Source organism: Anomaloglossus baeobatrachus, chromosome 5 (assembly GCF_048569485.1).
Source record: "Anomaloglossus baeobatrachus isolate aAnoBae1 chromosome 5, aAnoBae1.hap1, whole genome shotgun sequence".
NCBI classification, from domain to species: Eukaryota; Metazoa; Chordata; class Amphibia; order Anura; family Aromobatidae; genus Anomaloglossus; species Anomaloglossus baeobatrachus.
In genome coordinates this window covers 409,949,179-409,969,315 of record NC_134357.1, presented here as the reverse complement: position 1 = coordinate 409,969,315, position 20,137 = coordinate 409,949,179, and positions in this window count along the sequence as shown.

Here is a 20,137-nt window from a genome sequence, read left to right as displayed (position 1 = left end):
AGTGCACCCCTCTAATTGTGTCCTTTCTCCGCTGACTTCACTGGCCACCAGCTCTGAAGCTATCTGTGGCCCTGGAATCCCTCAGTTCCCTGCTTGGTGTCACCTGGACCCTCCGAGTCCCAGGGTCTTCACCAGGAAGCGTCACTTTCTTCTTTCTTTAGCTCCTGCCTGACTAGAGCTCTTCTTCTACTCTCTGTTTCTCTCCTTCTCTGTTGTTTTCTTTCTCTGTTGCGGACACTCTGAACTCACAGAGCTCCTTTCTCTTTCACAGCTACATGCTGACTCCTCACTCTCTCACTCCCTGAGGTAAACTGAAACTCTGACCTTCCTCTCTGCTCTACACTCGGCTGGCTCTTCCCACCCCCCGGTTGCTAAGCTACCACCCTATGGGAGCAGGGATGGGTCTTACAACCCCTACCAGCATGCAGCATGGGAGGGTTGCTGCCACTGTCCCTGGTCCCAGTGTGTGCCTAGCAATGGGTGTAGTGCAGTTTTACCTGTGAACTGGCATGTACCCCTTTTCTTACCCAGGATGGGACATCACACCTCTGACTGGGGTGCAATGTCTCTGTGGCGACGGAAGCCTTAGGAGCGCCACACTCCCCCACAGCGAATCCCAGCACGTCCTCGGGCTGAAACAACAAAAACAATGGAAGAAACTGCAAAATGTTGTTATGCATAAAACATTAAAACTTTAGGACATTACATCCCTTTATGGGAGGCACATAAATAACACATTCACCGGGGACCACATTCCAGTCCAGTGGCCCGGTAACACATAAACAGGGGGGGGTCATCTTCAAAAAGAACAGGGGACAAGGATTCAGGAATAGGGTGTCATCTTCGAAAAGAACAATGGGCAGACATTCAGGGGCTACGTACTGTCCTGACTCCATTAACTCCTTGTCGTCCTCCACCAGGGGCTCCGACCCTTGATGGCGCCCACTGGGACTCCGACCCAGTGACGGTCAACAAGTCAGACAAGGTCCTCCTCCTTCCACCTCTTGTGCTGGGTGGCGTCTCCTGGAAAACTTAGGGACGTTCAACAAAGGCAGGAGGCATTATTTCTGGAGCAGGTCCTTTAAAACTTTCAACTCGAACGTTTAACTTCAGGGCTTAACTTACGGATGCGGCTACCATTGTAGGGGACCGTACTGTGCCAATGTTGTACGGGACACCGGACTCCTTCTCCAGGCACAATACATCCCCGGGCTCTGAACCTCCAGCGGGAACGGTGGCGGGGGCAGCGTACACGGTACCTCTTGATCCCGGAGTGGTGCTTCACAGGGCTCACTCGTCACGGTGCTGTCGGGTCCTGGCTCTCAGCTGAGGAGGGATGCCGTGGGGGTCTGCATGGCTTTATCTTCACAAGACACGGCTGCTGCGGCGGCCCTCTGTTCCTGGGCCCACACCGCGGCGACCATCCTCCGGACTTCCGCCTTCCAGTCGAGCACCTGCTGAAGTGTCTGTGCTCTCACCCGGATGCAGAATAGACCCAGCTCCCGCTCCAACCAGGCAGCGGTTCCCGTGGGGAGCTCACTTGGGCTGCGATCCTCCACATCAAAGGCCACTCCGCCTCTTCCACTTCGGAGTCCCGCCATGCTGCCGACAGGGCTGAACGCAGACATCCGCTCCCCCTTGGTCGGATCTTCAAATTATATTTTCTCTGTAACATACAACGTTTCAGAGAATAAAATACCTGGTTGCAATCATCCAGCCACGCAATGATTCGTGCTACCATGTTTTAAGATTGACAGGTTCTCTTTAAACATTTAAGACATATTCACAATATGGGCACTTTTGCCTTTTTAAAAGTCTAGAGGAGCTGGGTGACAAATACTATGGAAGCATTTTTCCTTTACCCTGACAGCTTTTAAGACACTTGCTCCCACTAAGTGGCTCTTCAGGGTGCTGTGTAGTAGGTGAAATTAGGCTATTAGTTCAACATTGATCAGACATCTGAGAGATTCCTTCAAGTAAGAGGGAATCCGCAGCTCTGTTGCCTCTTTATTATATGTTATCGGCTTTCTGTCAGGTCATATTGCCATCTTTTCTCTCAGAATTTGACATCTCGTCCTTCTGACTACTTCTGTATCAAGTACATCATTAATAACCTGAGTGATTTTTCTCTCTTCATTCATTTAGTAAACAAAGCCATAATGCTATAGATGACAACCTTCCCGGTGCCCTGGCAGGGGGGCTCATCATGAGCTGATCAATCTCTTCCATATTAGTAATACCACCACCCATATAGAAGGGGATGGGCATCTTCAAATGGTATTTGTTACAAGGTCATACCATTGACATCACAACATTAGTAAACAGAGAAAATTGTCTCGAGGTCATCCTACCATTCCATCCTGTTAGAGATTGGTGTCAAACAAGACCTGACCTAAAGTGAGAGTAAACGGCAAACTTAACCTTTCATATAAGCCTAGACTAGATGTCATACAGGCAGGCAGGCTATTATTAGTGCCCACAATGTCAGTCAGATGACCAGTATTATTAGTTCCCGAGGTGTAGCGTGTCCCCATAGATGGTGTTAGGCCTCTTTATTTTTCCACTTGTTTCTTAGATCTACTTCTTGTGACCAGGGGTCTGTGAAAAAACTAAAAATTAAAAACAAAAGAAACAAGACACGTCCATTTTTTTTCAAGTCACGGGTAAACTTATACATTCAAATCAATGGGTCCGTGAAAAAATATGGATAGTAAGAAGATACCATCTGAGTGCTGTCCACTTTTTACTGTTTAATGGGTTAAAGAGCCAATGGGAAAATGGACACATACAAATAAAGCATAAAGATTTTCTCCAACACACTGATGAAACACAATAAAAAATGGATCTGTGAATGAGGCCTTAGGCCCCTTTCACACGTCAGTGATTCTGGTACGTTTGTGCTTTTTTTTAAACGTACCAGAATCACTGACATACGCAGACCCATTATAATGAATGGGTCTGCTCACACGTCAGTGATTTTTCACTGCACGTGTCTCCGTGCGGCGTACCCGCGTGTGCGTGATTGCTGCACGGAGACATGTCCATTTTTTTCTGGCATCACTGATGTCCCACGGACCACGCAGTGGTGTGGTCCGTGAAACACGTGCCAGAAAAAAAACGTGCTTTTAAAATAATAAACATTTTAACTCACCCGGCGTCCAGCGATGTCCTCTGCAGCCCGTGCAGCTTGCTGCTTCTGAGCCGGCTGATTACTGTCGCGCATATTCATTATGCGCGACACAGCCGACCCGGAAGCAGCTGCTGCAGGGGTCACCGCCGGCCGGATGCTGCGTCGCGGGAGCCATCAGCACCATGGACAGCGGGAGCGGGCGCAGGTGAGTGAATCTCTAAGTGCAATCACGGGCCATGGAGAACGGAGCCCGGATTGCACTTAGACAACCCACGTGTGCCGTGATTTTCGGCATACGCAGGGACATGTGCGTGTTTTACACGCCAGTGAAAAACGTCTGTGTTTTTCACTGACGTGTGAAACGGGCCTTAGAGAAACATTTGATATAGGAAGTACCCAAATAGGGAGTGCCTCTGTACACAATGTGGGCAAAATTCCTAGCCAGAGAGTAATCCCTACATTGTGCCCCTACCACAGTTGGCCAATCCCACCAGAATCGCTGTTTACTGCTGACTATAACATAATGTGTATAGGGGCGTAAACAAGTCAAGCCTAATCTGATTTAAAACCACAAACTGTTTGCGTATGATATATAGATTCCTGTAGAACTCTAAGGGCGGCTTTGCACACTACGACATCGCAGGTACGATGTCGGTGGGGGTCAAATCGAAAGTGACGCACATCCGGCGTCACTTGCGATGTCGTAGTGTGTAAATCCTAGATGATACGATGAACGAGCGCAAAAGCGTCATTATCGTATCATCGGTGGAGGCTCCGACATTTCCATAATGCTGGTGCAGCGACAGGTACGATGTTGTTCCTCGTTCCTGCGGCAGCACACATCGCTGTGTATGAAGCCGCAGGAGCGAGGAATATCTCCTTACCTGCCGCCGGCCACAATGCGGAAGGAAGGAGGTGGGCGGGATGTTTACATCCTGCTCATCTCCGCCCCTCCGCCGCTATTGGCTGCCTGCCGTGTGACGTCGCTATATCGCCGCACGACCCGCCCCCTTAGGAAGGAGGCGGGTCGCCGGCCAGAGCGACGGTCGCAGGGCAGGTGAGTGCATGTGAAGCTGGCGTAGCGATAATTTTCGCTACGCCAGCTATCACAAGATATCGTACCTGCGACGGGGGCGGGGACTATCGCGTGCGACATCGCAGCATCGGCTTGCGATGTCGCAACGTGCAAAGCCCGCCTAAGGCTACTTTCACACATCAGTTTTTTGGCATCAGGCACAATCCGGCGTGTGCCTGATGCAACGGATGTGGCACAGAATATGCAAAAACGGATGCGCCGGATCCGTTTTTTGATGGATCCGGTATACCAGATCCGTCAAAAAACTGATCCGGCGCATCCGTTTTTGCATCCGTTTTGTCCGGCTTTTTTTCCGGATCCATTTTTTTCAATAAATTGGACCATGCTCAGTTTTAAAAAACGGATCCGGTGGCCGCATCCGTTTTTTGCCGCATTACACCGGATCCGGTGTCCATAGGCTTCCATTGTAAATCACGCTGTATCGCGCCAGATCCGGTGCAATGCGTTTTTTTTGTCAGAGACAAAAAAGTTACAAGTGACGTTCCATCCGGCTGCCGCATTAGCCAATTACGCCGGATCCGGCAAAAGCTGGATGCAATGCAATGCCATCCAGCATAATCCGGCGCTAATACAAATCAATGGGGATAAAACGGATCCGGCGCTGGATCCGTTTTATCCGGGTTTTTTTTCCGAATTGTGCCTGATGGAAAAAAACTGATGTGTGAAAGTAGCCTAAGATCGATTTTGGTTATTACCGCCATCCATACATCCCTGTTACACCGAATCACTCGTAATAACAAGACTATATTTTCTTGTCATATTAAAAAGGGTCAAACATCTGTTAATTCAGAATGTTCCGCGGTGAGAGCTATTTCACAATACTATCATTATGGGCAAATCTTCTAAAATGAGGATATTTTATAAGTAAAGACTATTTTAATTTGCCCGTTAGCATCACAGGAGACCAGACATTACAGGATTAGAGAAGGAGACTGAGACATTTCCAAAAGGAAAGTATTATCTGAGAGGAACGGGGGATTGAGAGATATTCTGCAGAGAAACGCCGCAGCTTTATTGAAAATAAATTGGTATAATCCCATATGGGTTTTAATTATGTGTCTGACGTCAGCAAGAAATGTCCACACTGGGAGACCTGAAGACTCCTTATGTTACATCCAGCCAGGTTATCATGCCTCAGCTGGGGCAAGAAAGTGATAGATAACCCTTTCACTGCTGGAGACAGCTTTACAACCTGGGGCAAGAGAAGGTCAATCTAGCCGACAGCATTGACTTATTATACGACTCTAGAATCTCCGAGGAGCTTGGACACTAGAAATATACCTCAGCCCTTGAGTCCGTTATTATCGCTACAGAATAAAACAATGGAGATCCGTCTTCCTGACTTTATAATAAAGCCTACAATACTGGTTTGTAATGGAACTTGCAGCAATCGCTCATTCATTTTATGCTCAATGTTATTTTTGCAGGTTTTTCTTTTTTTTTTAAAAAAAAGGTCCAAACTCCTTTCCCCCAAACAGTGCCACGATTGTTCTTAGGCTGGGCGTGGTATTGTATTGCAATCTAGCCCCATTTCCATGATTTGAAGGTAACTTTTCACAAGGTTTTTCCCATATAAGCTGCTGCCACCACCAGTACATCCTTATACATATACAGCATTCTAGAGTGCTGTATATACAGTTTTGCTCAAATGTTTACATACCCCAGCAGATTTTTTTGCTTTCTTGGCCTTTTTTTCACAGAATATGAATGATAACACAAAATCTTTTTTCCCACTCATGGTTAGTGGTTGGGTGAAGCCATTTATTGTCAAACTTTTCTCTTTTTAAATCATAATGACAACCAAAAACATCCAAATGACCCTGATCAAAAGTCCACATACCCCAGTTCTTAATACCGTGTATTGCCACCTCTAACATCAATGACAGTTTGAAGTATTTTGTGGTAGTTGTGGATGAGGCTCTTTATTGTCTCAGATGGTAAAGCTGCCCATTTTTATTGGCAAAAGCCTCCAGTTCCTGTAAATTACTGGGCTTTCTTGCATGAACTGCGTGCTTGAATTCTCCCCAGAATGGCTCAAAGATATTGAGGTCAGGAGACTGATATGGCCACTCCAGAACCTGGAGTGGCCATATCAGTCTTTGTTCTGCTGTGCCAATGACAGGTCGACTTGGCCTTATGTTTTGGTTCATTGTCATGTTGGAAAGTCCAAGTACATCCCATGCGCAGCTTCCGTGCTGATGAGTGCAAATTTGCCTACAGTATTTGCTGATAACGTGCTGCATTTATCTTTCCTTCAACTTTGACCAAGTTTCCTGTACCTTTGTAGCTCACACATCCCCACATCCCCACATCATCAGCATTCCACCTCCGTGATTTACAGTAGGAATGGTGTTCCTTTCATCACAGGCCTTGTTGACACCTCTCCAAATGTAACCTTTATGGTTGTGGCCAAAAAGTTTGATTTTGGTCTCATCACTCCAAATTACCTTGTTCCAGAAGTTTGGAAGCTTGTCTCTCTGCTGTTTGGCGTATTGTAGGTGAAATACTTTGTGGCATTTGTGCAGTAATGGCTTTCTTCTGGCAACTCGACCATGCAGCCCATTTTTCTTCAAGTGCCTCCTTATTGTGCATCTTGAAACAGGCACACGTCTAGTTTTCAGTGAGTCCTGTATTTCAGCTGATGATATTTGTGGGGGGTTTTTGCCTCCCAAACAATTTTCCTGGTAGTTGTGGCCGAATTTTTTGTTGGTCTAGCTGATCGTGGATTGTTTTTTACAGAGCCCCTGATTTTCCATTTGTTAATCACAGTTTGAACACTGCTGACTGGCATTATCAATTCCTTGTATATCTTTTTGTATCCCTTTTCTGTTTTCTACAGTTCAACTATCTTTTCCCGTAGATCCGTTAGCTTTCCCCATGACTCACAATCCATTTGTGTAAACTTCTGTGCATGTTATCAGGCCAAAATCACAAGGGTATGTCAACTTTTGATCAGGGTCATGTGGATATTTTTAGTTGTTATTATGATTTAACAAGAGAAAACACAGTAGTTTGACAATATAAGGCTTCATCCAACCACTAACCATGGGTGGAAAAAAGTTTTTATGTTATCATATTCTCTGAAAAAAGGCTAAAAAAAGCAAAACATCTGCCAGGGTATGTAAACTTTTGAGCACAACTGTAAGAGCCCAGGTTGTGCTGTATAACAAAAAAACACTTTTATAATACTCACCTAGAGGGCGGTTCAGTCCGATGGGTGTCACTGGTCTGGGGTCCGGTGCCTCCTCCATCTTGTGTGATTGTGGTCCTCCTTCTTCCCAGCCCAGTGTGGATGACGCGTCCTACTTCATCCACACAGGCCAGCATTTCACTCCTGCACATACACACTTTGAGACAATTTTCATGGGAAATGGGGATGCACACATATATCCAACCGTATTCATATTAATGTAAAACAGGTAATATCCCCAAAATATTGGATTCCTTATGACAGGACATACTCCTATATATACTACAAAAAATGTGGAAACCACACAGTGGAGTGATATGGTCCAAAATATCTTTATTAGAAAAGTTCACAAACAATTAAAAAGGAAATGCAATTGCACAATTCCTCAAGGTAACATAAATAAGGAGGACAGTAAGAAAAGCCTCACATCATGGGGACCAGGGCCAAATTATAAATGACTGGATATTATAAGCAATAATACTCAATTGATGCAACAAGATGCCTGATACCAGTCATTACTAGCATTGTGAATACCCCCCTAAAAAAGTTAGGATGTGTCTGTGGGTACAGCAATTCTCTCATCAGATCGGTACAAACATGTCCAGAGTAAACCCAGCAACATACCAGTGCTTTTAGATAGGGGGGAAGAAAGCCGGTCCTAGGTCCAAGCCCAACAGCCGTTTCGGATCACCTTTTTCAAGGGACACCGCACGTTGTGAAAGTATACATACAGTTGATGGCAGATCAAAGTATTGTAGTGTGCATGTGTGAGAAGTCTTTGACTTTTCCTCGCATCTGCACATTACAGTAGCAGGGTAGATCATAGTGCACCTGCGCAGGACCGCAATGCTGGCCTGCGTGGTTGACGTAAGATGCATCATCCATACTGGGCTGGGAAGAAGAGGATGATGATCGCAGCAGAGAGGAGGTGCAGGATCGGAGAGCAGCGACGCCCATCAGACCGAACTGCCACCTAGGTGAGTACAATAAAGGTCTTTTTATGTTATACGTAGCAGCCTGGGCTCTTACATACAGTATTCTGGAATGCTGTATATGTCGCGGGCGGAGGAGGGGACGCTGCGCTCTCCCACTGCTCGGGTCCGGCCGCCGCTGCTGCTGCAGCTGCTCGGTGGCTCGAGCGATGGGCCGGATCCCGGGGACTCGAGCGGCGTTCCTCGCCCTTGAGTGAAAAGGGGTGGTTTGGTTTTAGGGATATTGTCCGTGACGCCACCCACGGTTGTGATTATTTTTGGTAACACCACTGCTGCTCTGTATGGGGATCCCGGGAGCGGTGACAGGGAGCAGCAAAGTTGTCAGTTCTCCCTCCGTGGGTAGGGTGGGTGGGTGGTTGTCCCGGGGCCCAGTGATGAGGGGGAGGAAGAGGGATGGCGGGCCCGGTGCAGGGCTTGGTGAGGTGCAGAGTCGCGGGGGCAGCGCTGTGCCTCACGGCACGGTGGTACTCACTCAGCCTGAGACGATGACACAGTTCTCGGTAAAACACACGGCTGGAAAGATGGTTCCCACGGACGGCTGCTGTTGCTTTTCCCCGGTAGATAACGATGACTGTCTCTTTCCCTGCACCTATGTTCAATGTTGGTAGCGATGGATTCCCACCGGTAACCCGCTCCCTGACTTGGATATGGGCCGGAGGAGCCCCTCTTTGCCCGCAGGCGCTGGCCCTGAGAAACTGGTGCCTTGGCGGTGGCGGTGTCTCTCTCATACGGTTGGACGGTTGCCTTCAATCAGGACTTAGTTGTTTGGAGACCCGGAGGTCCCCTTCACTGACGGATTTGGCAAATTCACGGCGACTCCTAGCCTTGCCGGGATCCGAAAGGCCCCTGCCAATGATGCTGGCTTCTCCTTGTGTACCAATCATCTTTCTACCTCAATTTTGGATGGTTGCCGAGCCTTGTTCCGTGCGCAGGACTTTGATTCCAACCGCTGCCATAATGAATTTCAGATTATTGGTGTTGGTGACCGGGTGACCTTACCAATCTCATATTGATGATCTTATCTATCCTAATGATAGGTCATTAATATACCAGTCCCAGACTACAAAAGCAAAGGGCCCCATAGTAAAAAGTCTGAATAAGGCCCCCCCCCCCCAAAAAAAAAAATAATAAATAATCAATAGGTGTTCTTAAATCCAGGCATGCATGTATTACTTAGAGGCCAAATATTGTCCAACAAAGAGATTGCCCCGAAATACCGAAATAGGAGTTCAATAATACATTGGGCCATATGCCATAATACATGTTGCCATGTACCATTAATTATCATGCCGTAATACATTGTGCCATAATAGATTGTGTCATAAAACATTGTGCCATGTGCCATAATACACCTTGCCATGTGCCATAATATATCATGCGTTACTACGTCATGCCATAAAACATTGTGCCATAACAGATCGTGCCATGTGCCATTACACATCAAGCCATACTACATCGTGCCATTATAAATCGTGCCATGTGCCATAATATATTTTGCCACGTGTCATAATACACGGTGCCGTGTGCCATAATACACAGTGCTATGTGTCATAATACATGGTATCATAAAGCATTCTGCCATAATTCATTGTACCATGTGCCATTATACAGTGCCTACAAGTAGTATTCAACCCCCTGCAGATTTAGCAGGTTTACACATTCGGAATTAACTTGGCATTGTGACATTTGAACTGTAGATCAGCCTGGAAGTGTGAAATGCGCTGCAGCAAAAAAGAATGTTATTTCTTTTTTTTTTTTTTTTTTAAATTGTGAAAAGTTTATTCAGAGGGTCATTTATTATTCAACCCCTCAAACCACCAGAATTCTGTTTGGTTCCCCTAAAGTATTAAGAAGTATTTCAGGCACAAAGAACAATGAGCTTCACATGTTTGGATTAATTATCTCTTTTTCCAGCCTTTTCTAACTAATTAAGACCCTCCCCAAACTTGTGAACAGCACTCATACTTGGTCAACATGGGAAAGACAAAGGAGCATTCCAAGGCCATCAGAGACAAGATCGTGGAGGGTCACAAGGCTGGCAAGGGGTACAAAACCCTTTCCAAGGAGTTGGGCCTACCTGTCTCCACTGTTAGGAGCATCATCCGGAAGTGGAAGGCTTATGGAACTACTGTTAGCCTTCCACAGCCTGGACAGCCTTTGAAAGTTTCCACCCGTGCCGAGGCCAGGCTTGTCCGAAGAGTCAAGGCTAACCCAAGGACAACAAGGAAGGAGCTCCGGGAAGATCTCATGGCAGTGCGGACATTGGTTTCAGTCAATACCATAAGTAACGTACTCCACCGCAATGGTCTCCGTTCCAGACGAGCCCGTAAGGTACCTTTACTTTCAAAGCGTCATGTCAAGGCTCGTCTACAGTTTGCTCATGATCACTTGGAGGACTCTGAGACAGATTGGTTCAAGGTTCTCTGGTCTGATGAGACCAAGATCGAGATCTTTGGTGCCAACCACACACGTGACGTTTGGAGACTGGATGGCACTGCATACGACCCCGAGAATACCAGCCCTACAGTCAAGCATGGTGGTGGTAGCATCATGCTGTGGGTCTGTTTCTCAGCCAAGGGGCCTGGCCATCTGGTCCGCATCCATGGGAAGATGGATAGCACGGCCTACCTGGAGATTTTGGCCAAGAACCTCCGCTCCTCCATCAAGGATCTTAAGATGGGTCATCATTTCATCTTCCAACAAGACAACGACCCAAAGCACACAGCCAAGAAAACCAAGGCTTGGTTCAAGAGGGAAAAAATCAAGGTGTTGCAGTGGCCTAGTCAGTGTCCTGACCTTAACCCAATTGAAAACTTGTGGAAGGAGCTCAAGATTAAAGTCCACATGAGACACCCAAAGAACCTAGATAACTTGGAGAAGATCTGCATGGAGGAGTGGGCCAAGATAACTCCAGAGACCTGTGCTGGCCTGATCAGGTCTTATAAAAGACGATTATTAGCTGTAATTGCAAACAAGGGTTATTTCACAAAATATTAAACCTAGGGGTTGAATAATAATTGACCTACACTTTTATGTTGAAAGTTTATTAAAATTTAACTGAGCAACATAACTTGTTGGTTTGTAAGATTTATGCATCTGTTAAATCCTGCTCTTGTTTGAAGTTTGCAGGCTCTAACTTATTTGCATCTTATCAAACCTGCTAAATCTGCAGGGGGTTGAATACTACTTGTAGGCACTGTACATCATGCCATAATACATTGTGCTATAAGACATTGTTTCATGTGTCATAATACATGGTGCAGCTTGCCATGCCCCCCACACAAAGTAGATAGCTGGCTGGCCATTATTATTATTAATTTGATTTTTTTCTAATGGGAACCTGTTACCCAATGGCATAACTAGAGTCCAGTGGGCCCCAGTGCAGTTTGCTCAGATGTATGGGCCACTGTAGTGTGACACCCTGGCAAAACCAGGTAGTCACAGATAGGCCCCCGCACAACACCCTTCCCTCACTTAGGAAACACACAGCCAACCTGAAACCCTAGTCACCCCACCTTAGGGAAAGACAGACACACCAGTGGGCGAGCCCAGGCGGTTGGACACGCCCACCCAGGGGTCAAGACAGCCCGGGGCGGGAAAACATGCAGAGTAGTTTGTAGTTCAAGTTGAGAGGAGTGTGGGCTGGAGCTAGGTGTAGCTCCAGCAGAGGAGGTTCAAGTTGAATGGTGCCAGGGTAAGAGCCCTGGTGCCTTTGGCTAGGTGGAAGACAGTGGTCTCCGTCAGCAGGAGACGAGAAGACGGCTCGGCAGAACCAAGGTGGACCGGGACAGGGTTGTAGCCCGCCGGTACCGAGACGGGGAACCGACCCGGAAACCGGAGCACAAAGGGTAGTACTCGGATACCCTGAAGCCAGGACCGGAAACCAGCGGGCTGGTTAATTAACCGATTGAGGCCAGGACTAGAGGTCCTGTCCCACCCAAAGATCCTCATAGAAGACAAGAGCCCACCGATAGGGATAGATCCCACGCGCCAGCGTCTGCGGGCACGGCTCCTTAGGCAACATCCAGCCGGGAGCGAACTCCTGAGTTCCAGACCAGGCAGTCCACCATACACAAAGTCAGTGCAGAGGAAAAGGACAGAGATCACCAGCCTGAGTGGGGGACCTGAATGCAACCGGCCGTGGCGGCCGGCCACCAGCACCTTGGTTTACCAAAGACTCGTGTGGTTCATTTACTGTAAGTAACCAAAACATTCCCCTGTTGTTGCTATACCCTGCACAGAGACACTGGGCCCCGGGGCAACCATCCCTACCCACGGAGGGGTTAACATCTAGCTGCCAATACATCTCCCCCGGGTGCCCCATAACAGCAGCGTTGGTGTCCCACCTCACCACACACCATTGGTGGCATCACAAACTTAATACGGCCTAGCCCGTACACCTACGTCCCCCCATTTATTCGGCGTGTCTGCGAGACCCCCGGGTCCGGAGACCCTCGAGCCACCCCCCCTTAGGAGGTCCGGATCCGAGCAGCGGCGGCTGCTGGCACGGGGGCGGCACACCCAAAAACTTGGCGTCACGAACAGGATTCTTACCCATCCACTTACCTGGTGGAAGTGCGCCTTGAATTGGACAGTCAGCGGTGATCCGTTGAAAACTTTTCAGTACTCACCATTTTTGTCGCCATTTTTGGGCGCGAAAACTACAGCCCAGCGTCTTCTTCGCCGAGAAAAGGGCGCGAAAGCCGAAGCCCTGCCCCCTAGGAACACGGTCGGAAGGTGAACCTCGAGGTCATAAAACAAAACTAACAAGCCGCAAAAGAGAGTGCCGGCAAAAGACCAAGGGGGAAAAGCGGGAAGAGGTCTGCGCCTAACCCCGATGGCGGAGTGGCGCCGGCTGCTGGAGCGGCGGCGCCCTCAGATGTGGCAGGTGACGGGAATGTGGCGGCTCCCGCTCCGGTTGCTGGAGTGGATGGAGCTGTGGCTCCAGCGGTCACCCAGGTAATGCCGATCTCCTTGCCCTACGTGCACGGTGCTGCCTGGCTACCCCAGTATGATGGGAAACTCGATGCCCTGCAGATGTTCAGGAAGAAAATATGTACTATTCTCGATTTGTATACCATGACTGGCAAACAGCATGCATCTGTGGTACTCGGGCAGCTGACTGGCGCCGCTGAGCAGGAGGTGGAGACTTGGGCAGACGCTAACCGGGTCTCAGTAACCGCCATTTTTGACAAACTATAGGTTGCTTTTGAAACCCGTACTGAAGCGGAGCTGCGGATGCATTTTTATAACTGCTGACAGCGCAGGACAGTATTCGAAACTACACCTTGAGGCTGCAGACGGCCCTACGCACGCTGAAGCAGGTAATGAGGCTGAGAGCAACAAAATGCTGGTGGAACAGTTCCTGCAGGGGCTGGGGTCCGCCGAAGACCTTAAGCAACTACGGCTGTGGTCTCTAGAGCACTCAGACTTGAGCTTTGCGGTTCTGAAAGACCGGGTCATTAAAGCACTACAGCTGGTCGATGCTGGTGCCCCCGACCGGCCGTCCTGGCCAGCTGACACCGCTCCCGTCTCGGTAGCCGCCCCCTTGTTGGCCCTGCCGGCTCCTGCAGCAGCATCCGGGACTCCGAAGGACCTGTCATCGCAAGTCCAGCGCCTGAGTGATGACGTCGCCAGGATTCTCGCCGCCTTACAGCTGCCATCGAAAGCTAAGCCAGCGGAGAAGGTACAGCTCGCCGACAGCCCGGAGGAAGTCCCGTGGATGCAGCGGAGGAGTAACAACGACAGCCGGTATGGACCACCCATCTTCTAGAAGTGCAACAAGACTGGTCACTACTCCCGCCGGTGTCCTTTAAACGAGCAACCCCTGAGGCCAAGTGCCAATCCTCAGGAATAGATCCTCAATGCCCAGCTGATTGGCTTGATCAATACATTGGAGGTCGCCCCATCATCTCTCTTGCTGTGGACGGTATCCCAACCTACGCCCTTCTCGACACCGGTTCGCAGGTAACGACTATACCCTATATACTGCATAAACGTTATTGGTCTGACAGCGAGCTCACCACCCTGGATGCCAGTTTGACCATCATTGCAGCTAATGGACTCCCTATGACCCAAGTGGGGTTTAAGGAGGTGACCTTGAAGGTGGGGCGAGTGGAGCTGAAACATCAAAGGCTGATTGTAGTACAGAATGACCCCAGTGACCGTAACCCAAAAATGGACCTAGGGACCAATGTGATTGAAAATTGCATGGGGGAAGTGCTGTACCTATTGCAACAACTGTCTGTCACAGCAGGAGGAGGCCAACAGAGGGCTCTGCAACACGAAATCCGGGCTCTCCTGCAGCGGCAACAGGTGAACCTGTCAGGTGGGGAGATTGGTGGTGTGCGAGTGATGGATGTAGCGCCTCTAGTGGTGCCTCCGCGAAGTGAAATGATGATGTGGTGTAGGGTAGCAGTGGGTCCCCACGGACAGGATTACCCGGCAGTGGTGGAGCCTATGCCGTCTGAGCATTGGCCCACAGTAATGGCAGCCAGAGGGGTGATTCATGTCAAGAAAGGACGGGTGCCCGTGAGAGTGATGAACTGCGGAGAGGAAGAGGTGAGGCTGCCCCGTTACGCCACCATTGCTAAATTATTCACTGTAGATGCAGACACCATCCACATAGCAACCTCCACTACCACCGCATTACAGCCAGGCAGTGATACCCCACCCGAGCAGTTAGAAGAGTGGTGCCAGGAGCTACATGTAGGCACCGAATCCACACCTGCACATCACAAAGAGGGGGTGTATCGGGTAGTACAAGAGTATGAGCAAGTATTTAGTAAACACCCGTTAGATTTCGGGAGGATCAAGGGGGTTCAGCACCATATTCCCACTGGCACACATCCACCTATCAAAGAGAGGTATAGGCCGATTCCACCTGCACATTACCAGTGCGCCAAGGAAATGTTGAGGAACATGAAGGAGGCAGGGGTCATCCGTGATAGTTGTAGTCACTGGGCAGCTCCGTTGGTCCTGTTGAAGAAGAAGGACAGCACCATGAGAATGTGTGTGGATTACCGGAAGATTAACCAGATAACGCATAAAGATGCATACCCTCTTCCTCGCATCGAAGAATCGTTGGCTGCGCTAAAGTCTGCTGATTATTTCTCTACTCTTCACCTTACTAGCGGCTACTGGCAGGTGTCGGTTGCGGAAGAAGACCGTGAGAAGACTGCGTACGCTACGCCGATGGGTCTCTGTGAGTTCAACAGCATGCCTTTTGGGTTGTGTAACACCCCAGGAACCTTCCAGAGGCTCATGGAGTGCTGCTTGGGACACCGCAACTTCGAGACAGTTCTGCTGTCCTGGATGACGTTATCGTCTACTCCAAGACGTATGACGCCCATTTAGAACACCTCGCGGAGGTGTTTGAAGCCCTCTCCAAATACGGGATGAAATTGAAGCCCTCTAAGTGCCATCTGCTGAAGCCCAGAGTGCAGTATCTCGGGCATGTGGTGAGTGCCGACGGTGTGGCCCCGGACCCCGAGAAGATCACCGCCATCCAGAGTTGGCCGCAGCCTACCACTGTTAAAGAGCTGAGGCAGTTTCTGGGCCTGGTGGGCTACTACCGCCGCTTCATCAAGGGTTACACCAAGATGGTGGACCCCATACAGGACCTCCTCGTGGGACAGACTAAGAATGGCAGAACTCCCGGGCCCCCATTCGCCTGTGGTGAAAAGCACAAAGAATCTTTCCAGCAGTTGAAGTCGGCCTTAACCGGAGAAGAAATTCTGGCCTACCCCGACTATGGCCTCTCGTTCATCCTCTATACCGATGCCAGCAATGTGGGTCTGGGTGCTGTCCTGTCCCAGATGCATGATGGCAAGGAAAGAGTAATCACTTATGCCAGCTGCAAGATTCGGCCGACGGAAAGGAATCCCGAACATTATAGCTCCTTCAAGTTGGAGTTCTTGGCACTTGTCTGGACAATAACAGAGAGGTTTAAGCATTACCTGGCGTCGGCGAAGTTCACAGCCTATACGGACAACAACCCTCTGACCCACCTGGACATGGCAAAGCTGGGGGCCCTGGAACAACGCTGGGTAGCCCGGCTAGCCAACTATGACTTCACTATCAAGTACAGAGCCGGCCGCAAGAACACCAATGCGGATGCCTTGTCCCTGATGCCGAACCTACCTGATGGAGGGTTGGATGAAGATGGGCTGGAAGAAATCGAGCTACCCGCATTCCATCAGTCAAGGGACGGAAGACCTTATGTTGGTCAGCAGCAGGTAAACTTTGACCCGCTACCTCGCCATGGGTGGCGAGAAGCTCAAGATCAGGAGCCCGCGGTGCGGCTGGTCAAGATGATGATTTCCCAGGATGCTTCCAGGTTAGAGCCTGCTGCCCCTTTAGAAGCGCAGCAGCTATGGAAAGAAAGGGATCGCCTATATCTGCAGCAGGGAAAGCTGTACAGGGGACTAATCAACACGAAGACGCACGATAAGATCTGCCAGCTTGTGGTGCCGCAGGCATACGTGCCCATGGTTCTGATGGCTTATCACGACGGGGCTGGACATTTCTGCTGGAAGACGTTGGAGATGCTGATGAGGGAGCGCTACTACTGGAGCGGGATGAGAGAGTCCGTAGAGGCCTGGTGCCGAGAGTGTGGTCCCTGTGCGCTGAGAAGACGGGACGAAACCAGCCAGAAGGCCCCGCTACAGCCAATTGTCACCCGCCAGCCATTGGAGCTGGTCGCCTTGGACCATGTCAAGCTCACGCCTAGTCGGAGCGGCTATACGTACGCCTTGACCATCGTAGACCATTATTCCAGGTTCATGGTGATGGTTCACGTCAAAGATTTAACGGGCCGCACTGCAGCAAGGGCCTTCCAGGTGTACTTCTGTCGGCCGCATGGCTACCCGGAGAAGGTGCTTACAGACCAGGGCCCGGCCTTCAAGGCAAAGGTTTTTTAAGAGTTCTGCAACTTGTACGGGTGCAAGAAGATTCGGACCACGGCCTACCATGCCCAGACTAACGGGATGTGTGAGAAAATGAATCACTTGGTTCTCAACCTCCTCAAAACCCTGCCTCTGGAAGAGAGAAACTTGTGGCCCGAGAAGATATCCGACCTGGTGGAGATGTACAATAATATCCCCTGCAGCTCCACTAAATGCACGCCGGCGTAGCTGATGAGGGCCCGGCCTCGGAAGTTGCCAGTGGATCTAGAATTGGACGTCGAGGTACCTGAAACCATCTCCCCCACTGCCAATTGGGACGTCAAGCGCCAAAAGCAGTACCGGCAGATCCAGAAATATGTAGAAAGGAACCTGCGCCAGAGCAGAGAGAGGCAAGAACAGCGCTTTAACAGACGAGCCCAGGCTGCCCCCTTTGGACCCGGAGATGTGGTCCTGAAGAGGAAGAGAAAAACGCACAAGCTAGATGATCAGTGGGAGAGGACCCCTTATGTTATCCAGCCCACTGGATCGAGAGACCAGAAAATATACCTTGTCAGTCGTGATCAGGGAAAGACTACAGCCACTGTTTCCAGGGACCACCTGAAGAAGTGCCCAGAACCCCTGAAGATGGTGAAAGAGGTTTCCCCTCCGGCGCCGAATGTGGAACAGAAGAAAGAGGTGATCCACACTGTAATGGGTGATTTTCTGGCTGATTGGCCTATGCAGAATGGAGCGGTGATTGTTCCCATTATCATGTTCCCACAACCCGTGGAAGATAGAGAGCCAGAAGAGCCTGTCAGCAATACACCAACACCAGCGCCCAGGGATACACCTACACCCCACCCCCGTAGGTCTCTGCCCGCCATACCTGACGTTGGGGAAGAGGGGTCTGTACTTCCCTCTCCCCCACCGGTCCCACGCGAACCTAGAGAGCTCAGAAGGTCCACACGCCGTAACCGCTCAGGTACAGGGAGACTGCAATCTAGTGAGTGGTGCCTGTCAGTTGTGTAAATATGAGTATGAATGAATGCCAATCAGCTGAGATTTTCCCCAATTTAAGATGTTTAGGTAGTGGTTCCCACCTACCTGCCCTGCAAAGTCCCCGTTGGGACTGTTAACCGTTACAGTTTATTAAAAATGTTTTAAAAAAGGACCATGGCTTTGAACTGGCGGGCCAACCCATAAACTAGTGGGTCTTGAAAATAGTACCTGACCAACTTTCTCAGTTGCCGCAGTCTCTGGAGAGGCTAATTGGAGGAAGGGCCTGCGGTGGAGTCGGCCAAGGCCCTGTCACCACCGAAACCAGTGACTACCCTCCGGGTCAGGGCTCCCCTGGACGTGGGGCCTTTGAAAAAGGACTGCCGGGTAAAGAACTTTTTACCCGGCCCGTGTGTACAACACCCGGACCTACCCTGGACTTGGGCAAGGGGTGCCAACCTGTGATTTAGAGGTGGCATCAGGGCTAGGTTGTTTTGGGTGGGTGAGGTGAGAAGGACCCGGTCCGTCCCGTCCCGGTTTTAAATGTGCAACGTTTAAGAAAAGTGCCTCCCGTAAGGGAAGAAACCAAATATACTTCGATGTAAATATGTTAGTATACATGTAACCTGTCTTCATCTTTTTCAGTTCCTGTTCAATAAATGTTGGTGGTCGGACAGCTTGAGGACGGTCTGTTTTTAACCAAGGGGGAATGTGACGCCCTGGCAAAACCAGGTAGTCACAGATAGGCCCCCGCACAACACCCTTCCCTCACTTAGGAAACACACAGCCGACCTGAAACCCTAGTCACTCCCCTAGGGAAAGACAGACACACCAGTGGGCGGGCCCAGGCGGTTGGACATGCCCACCCAGGGGTCTAGACAGCCCGGAGCGGGAAAACAAGCAGAGCAGTTTGTAGTTCAAATTGAGAGGAGTGTGGGCTGGAGCTAGGTGTAGCTCCAGCAGAGGAGGTTCAAGTTGAACGGTGCCAGGGCAGGAGCCCTGGTGCCTTTGGCTAGGTGGCAGATGGTGGTCTCCGTCAGCAGGAGACGGGAAGATGGCTCAGCAGAACCGAGGTGGACCGGGACAGGGTTGTAGCCTGCCGGTACCGACACAGGGAACCGACCCGGAAACCGGAGCACAAAGGGAGGTACTTGGACCCTGAAGCCAGGACCGGAAACCAGCGGCCTGGTTAATTAACCGATTGAGGCCAGGACTATAGGTCCTGTCTCAGACCCGCAACACAAATCCGTGTAATTTGTACTTGTGCAGTACGTATTTGCACGTACCGGAGACACGTACACACGGAGACCCATGTTATTCAACGGAAGATGGCACACGTACGTGAAATCACACGGAACGTGTGTCCGTGTCGTAAGTACGTGTGAGCGCTTTTCAACACGGACGACATGTCCGTTTTTTGCCTTTAACACACAGCCACGGACCCGCTTTAGTCTATAGGTCCGTGCCTGCACGGACCGCACACGGAGTATGTCCGTGTTCAGCACGTATCGTCCGTGTCCGTTTTTCATCACAAAATCTGAAACACTTGTTACCAATCTATCAGGTCAATTGTAGGCCATTAATTCTGGCGCCAAACATACATTTCCTGTCTCATTTGCACGCCAGACAGCAGCTGGGCACCTGTCCTCTCACTGCAGGGGAACTTTGAGCTCAGAGAACACCACAGGTACTGATAATGGCGCCCAGGATCGATACAGAGAGGCTGATTGGAGAAGTAGAGAGGCATCCAGAGCTGTGGGACACACGTGTTGATGGCTATCATGACAGGTTAATGGTGGAACGAGCATGGATGGCTGTGGCAGAGATAGTGTACCCTAGGAATGGATG